Below are 6,407 nucleotides of genomic sequence, written 5' to 3'. Positions count from 1 at the left end.
TGATGAGATGCTCTTACAAACATACCTTGTGGAATGTTTCTGTATTATTATTGGGCATGTCTAGTAAGGGGTTATTGCACATATATTCTCACATTTCTCACATTTTCGTATTTGCCATCTGTCTTACTGCGGCAGGGAAAAAGCTGTTGTAAAGTCTAGTTCTGTGTGTGATGATACTGTCCACCCTGCTGTGCCTGAGGCTGTAGGTGCAGTTTTTGTGTCTGAGCAGCAAGTGAGCTGGGTGGATCTCTGAGTATGTTCTTCGCTCTTTTACAACAGCGCTGTGTGTAGAGTGTGTCCATAGCAGGCAGTTCAGTCCCAGTGATCCTCTCTGCAGTCTTTATGACCCTCTGAAGAGCCTTCCTTTCTGCCTGTGTGGTGTTACCATACCAGACTGTGATGCCAGTGGTGAGGACGCTCTCTACCAGTCCTCTATAAGCCTGGGTGAGAGGGTGATGGTTCAACCCAGCTTTTCTGAGCCGTCTGATGAAGTATAGCCACTGCTGGGCTTTCTTCACTGTGGCAGCTGTGTTCAGTGACCAGCTCAGGTCAAATGTCACCTGTAGGCCCAGGAACTTGTGGCTGTCAGCCCTCTCCACCTCAGTCCCTTTGATGGTCAGAGGCAGCAGAGGGGAGAGGTTCTTCCTGAAGTCTACTATTTTTTCTTATGTCTTGTTTATGTTGAGGATGAGGTCATTCTTCTCACCATAAACAAGAATGTTGTTCACCAAACTTCTGTAACCTGACTCGTCTCCCCCCTTGATGAGGCCCAGGATGGTGGTGTCATCAGCATATGTAATGATGATGGTGTTGTCATGGTTGGAGACACAGTCGTGGGTGTACAGGATGAAGAGTTTGGGGCTGAGACAGCAGCCCTGTGGTGAACCTGTGCTGATTGTGAGCTCAGCAGACACCTGCCATCCCATTCTGACCACCTGCTGTCTTTCAGTCAGGAAGTCCAGAGTCCAGTTACAGGTGGGAGCTGGGACACCAAGGTCTGTCAGCTTCTCAATCAGCCTGCCTGGGCAAATGGTATTGAATGCAGAACTGTAATCCAGGAAGAGCATCCTAACATACATCTGCTGTTGTCCAGGTGTTTCAGGGTGTGGAGTAAAACCAGAGCCGTTGCATTGTCCACTGATCTGTTGGTGCAGTAGGCAAACTGGAGGGGGTCTGCAGTGTCTGGGACCATGTGGTTAACGTGTGTGAGGACCAGTTGGAGGGGCGACAGTGGTGTGGTGGTAGAGCAGTCATCTCCCACCCAGAAGGTTGAAGGTTCAAATCTCGGTGCCGGCAGTCCATGTGTCGAAGTGTCCTTGGGCAAGACACTGAACCCCCCTGTTGGTTAGAGCCATCGGTTGAGGTGGCGTCGCAGATGGCTGCCATCGGTTCTGTACCGGGAAACAAATTCCTTGTGTGTAACATACTTGGTCAATAAAGAATGATTATCCTTAAGCCCTTCATAGCAACTGATGTGAGCGCCACTGGCCAGTTCAGGTTGCCAAAAAATGCCAACTCTCTCATCTCATCATATTGCTTAAGGCCAAAGTCCCCAATGCAATTTTCTTGTGTCCATCACTGTTTGGACAAGCAAAGCATCACACACACGCAGTCAGCAGAGCAGAAAGAGAAAATACCACCTGACTCGGACCCAGACCAGAGGAACCTGCAGACATTATGGCTACTGTGTTCCTAGTAACATTGTAGCAGTAGACCAAGAACATTATAATGGTATAATGGTATGAGGCACTAAGACACCAACTACATGCTCTCAACTTAAAGAACTCCCTGGGTTGCAGTGGATTTCTGGGTCACCAGAAGACAAACTGGTGCCATTCTAGTTGTTTTGCTAAATAATCCATTTGACTATGACCAATAGCTGTTTCAGAACTGTTAGTTAGTTAGTAAATCTTGCTGGTACCAAAAAAATATGCCACAGTTGAGTAGAACAGCAACCAAGATGAGAGGGACCTGACTGTAGACAATAAATGGCAGACTGGCGACCTCACTTGAAAATATTCAACCTTAGGTGGAAGCTGGACTGTTTTTAGGCAGCTACACTGCCTTTATATATATAAGAAGAAGACCATAAAACTGTTGATCTATGGTGCGAGGTAATCAAAATTAACTTTGTTAACTGTTTTTAATTCCTAAACTTGGTTATAGCACACTTTTAAAGCTATAGCAATAGCATAACTTTATGAGAGATGGTGATCAAATGGCCTTTAGTAGCTACTTTAGTGCAACTTTATTAGCCTGGTTGTTATTAGCATTGTCTATGTTAAGGGATAGCATCATTACAAGCAAAGCAGGAAGGAGTCCTGGAGCTAAAACTAATGTAATAATGCTGAAAGAAATGTAAAGTTGTGGAGGATGAAGGTAAAGTCTCGTACTGGCAACTGTAGCCTGATACTACATTTGTTCCTGGCTTCCAAGTCTTTTCACACAGTGTAAATTAACTAAGAGTTACTTCCATCCATCCATTACCTATACTGCTTATCATGATGAGGGTTGCGGGGGGGCTGGAGCCAATCCCAGCTGACATTGGGCGAGAAGCCGCAGACACCCTGGACAGGTTGCCAATCTATCACAGGGCTGACAGACAGCCACACAACTACACTCACTCCTAAAGGCAATTTAAAGTCGCCAGTCATCCTAAGCTGCATGTCTTTAGACTGTGGGAGGAAGCCGGAGTACGCGGCGAGAACTAAGAATTACATGTAAAAGTTCAATTAAGAGGACAATCTGTGACAATAAATTCGCCTGAGTGCAAATGTCTGCACATTCTTCAGGACTGCAAGTGGACCCATAGGTTAACAATTTTTAAGTTCAACTTTTAGTGCAACTTGATTCAGCCTTTGTCTAAGAGGTCTATAATTATTGAAATGTTAGGGACACTTTGGGAGATTGTGGTGCTGCTGAACTGTAAGCAAAATGTTTTTTAAACACTTTCACTCCTCATTGTAATTATGTGAGATGTTTGGCATTGTGCAAATGAAGCCTTGTGTGTGTGTGTGTGTGTGTGTGTGTGTGTGTGTATTTTCCAGGTGACAAGCAGAGCTCTACAGAACTGCGAGGGCATGAGCAGATTTGCATCAGAAAAGGCCGTGCTACTGAGAGTCAGCTTAAGAAATAGAAGACTTGCTGAAATATGTGCTCATAAGTAATTTATTTTTTCCATTACTCCAGAGAATGCTTGAATACTTGCTTGTCAGTCTAGTCAGTGAAATAGTTAAATTGAATTCAGCTTTAATGAGTTACTGTTACCTCCATACAAAACGTAGACATTGTTATGGATCTTTTTACACAAATCATTGATGTGGCTGGGTGAGCAGAGGTGCAGCTAATATGTTTGATCATACTGTTGTGCTCTAGTTCTTGTTACCATTGCTAACTCTGAGAGACGAGGCAGTCCAAGTAACTTCAAAACAGTGCTGATTTATTCAAAGGATCACAGGTAAAATTAACATTACACGCTCAGGTATCTTGCACCTCCAAACTGCTCGCAGGCAGATGAAAAATGAAAGCCCCTGAACCAACCAGGCCTATACATTATATCCCCTCGGTTGGGCTAGCCCCATACTACACAGGAACGTCAACCGAGACGTCTCTGTTGCCAGCTTTGCAGCTGGTCATAGCAGTAGTCAAAACATGAAGCAAATCAATGTGTGTGTGTGTCTGTTGATTAAGTGGTGTGTAGCTAAAAACATTCTCACGACCTCTAGTAACATGTCGTGACTTAAACATAAGAACATATTATGGCTAAGGCTACAGTTATACATGTCATAATAATAATATTAAACACCCTGTCTGCTGACAGTCATCAACTCTTCTCTCTAGTTATCCTTGACCAGATGTACCCTGTAGAAACTCATAAGCATGACTAAGCATTTTACAGTCTAACTAGACATCCTGTCTCCACTAAACATTTCTAATACATAAAGTATCTATCCAATATCTATCTGACTAAAAATACCTAACAATATTGCACCAGAAGGTGAGTAAACTCACTTAGCTTTTGGTTTAGGTCTGCTCTTCATGGCTTTGGCATGGCCAGTATAGTGACTCTTATAGCAAACAATTTGTAATTCGGCTTAACAAATTTAAAAAAAAGCAAGTACAACTACAGTGCCTTGCGAAAGTATTCGGCCCCCTTGAACTTTGCGACCTTTTGCCACATTTCAGGCTTCAAACATAAAGATATAAAACTGTAATTTTTTGTGAAGAATCAACAACAAGTGGGACACAATCATGAAGTGGAACGAAATTTATTGGATATGTCAAACTTTTTTAACAAATAAAAAACTAAAAAATTGGGCGTGCAAAATTATTCAGCCCCTTTACTTTCAGTGCAGCAAACTCTCTCCAGAAGTTCAGTGAGGATCTCTGAATGATCCAATGTTGACCTAAATGACTAATGATGATAAATAGAATCCACCTGTGTGTAATCAAGTCGCCGTATAAATGCACCTGCACTGTGATAGTCTCAGAGGTCCGTTTAAAGCACAGAGAGCATCATGAAAAACAAGGAACACACCAGGCAGGTCCGAGATACTGTTGTGGAGAAGTTTAAAGCCGGATTTGGATACAAAAAGATTTCCCAAGCTTTAAACATCCCAAGGAGCACTGTGCAAGCGATAATATTGAAATGGAAGGAGTATCAGACCACTGCAAATCTACCAAGACCTGGCCGTCCCTCTAAACTTTCAGCTCATACAAGGAGAAGACTGATCAGAGATGCAGCCAAGAGGCCCATGATCACTCTGGATGAACTGCAGAGATCTACAGCTGAGGTGGGAGACTCTGTCCATAGGACAACAATCAGTCGTATACTGCACAAATCTGGCCTTTATGGAAGAGTGGCAAGAAGAAAGCCATTTCTTAAAGATATCCATAAAAAGTGTCGTTTAAAGTTTGCCACAAGCCACCTGGGAGACACACCAAACATGTGGAAGAAGGTGCTCTGGTCAGATGAAACCAAAATCGAACTTTTTGGCAACAATGCAAAACGTTATGTTTGGCGTAAAAGCAACACAGCTCATCACCCTGAACACACCATCCCCACTGTCAAACATGGTGGTGGCAGCATCATGGTTTGGGCCTGCTTTTCTTCAGCAGGGGCAGGGAAGATGGTTAAAATTGATGGGAAGATGGATGGAGCCAAATACAGGACCATTCTGGAAGGAAACCTGATGGAGTCTGCACAAGACCTGAGACTGGGACGGAGATTTGTCTTCCAACAAGACAATGATCCAAAACATAAAGCAAAATCTACAATGGAATGGTTCACAAATAAACATATCCAGGTGTTAGAATGGCCAAGTCAAAGTCCAGACCTGAATCCAATTGAGAATCTGTGGAAAGAACTGAAAACTGCTGTTCACAAACGCTCTCTATCCAACCTCACTGAGCTCGAGCTGTTTTGCAAGGAGGAATGGGCAAAAATTTCCGTCTCTCGATGTGCAAAACTGATAGAGACATACCCCAAGTGACTTACAGCTGTAATCGCAGCAAAAGGTGGCGCTACAAAGTATTAACTTAAGGGGGCTGAATAATTTTGCACGCCCAATTTTTCAGTTTTTTATTTGTTAAAAAAGTTTGAAATATCCAATAAATTTCGTTCCACTTCATGATTGTGTCCCACTTGTTGTTGATTCTTCACAAAAAATTACAGTTTTATATCTTTATGTTTGAAGCCTGAAATGTGGCAAAAGGTCGCAAAGTTCAAGGGGGCCGAATACTTTCGCAAGGCACTGTATATAAACATCTTGCAAAGTCTGATATGTTATTCCGTGTATAAAGTTTAATTTTGCTAATGCAAGTTCTAAATTTGGATTTTTTAATATGTCAAATATAAAAGCCAATATCTATCTGACTATGAAGATTTGTTGCTTTATATGAAGATTTATCACTGATTGTTTACAGTTGTTAAAGTTTTTAAATAAAGTAAAAAAAAAACAAAACTGAAAGGCGAGGTCGCCAGTTCAAATAAAGTTATAAAGTGTGGGGGTCGGGGGGTCGCCAGTCCAAACTTAGGGTCCAGGGCACCTGTCCGCCATCTTCGTGTCTGCAGCCAGGTACTCTTGACCATAGACATTATATACATAGACACCGCGTTGAGCCTTGAATCAGACGTCACCGTAGGCGCCATATTGGAAGTGGCAAAATGTAAGATGCCTAAATCATGTGCTGCTTGGGGTTGTTCCAAACGTTCGACAGCAGAAACCAGATCCCATGGGATTACCTTTCACAAGTAAGACTTAACTATTTTTTTGTATTGTCTTTGGTCACTATAACATCATTTTGAGAACGAAATGTGCTTACTTTGTGGATAATACTGTGAAGTCTCGCGGTGAATCCAGCGTCCAAACAAGCAAAGCAGTCTTTTTTAGCTATCTCTACCATCC

The sequence above is a fragment of the Monopterus albus genome, unplaced genomic scaffold (assembly GCF_001952655.1).
Source record: "Monopterus albus unplaced genomic scaffold, M_albus_1.0 scaffold137.1, whole genome shotgun sequence".
Classification (NCBI taxonomy): domain Eukaryota; kingdom Metazoa; phylum Chordata; class Actinopteri; order Synbranchiformes; family Synbranchidae; genus Monopterus; species Monopterus albus.
This window is presented reverse-complemented; position numbering follows the sequence as displayed.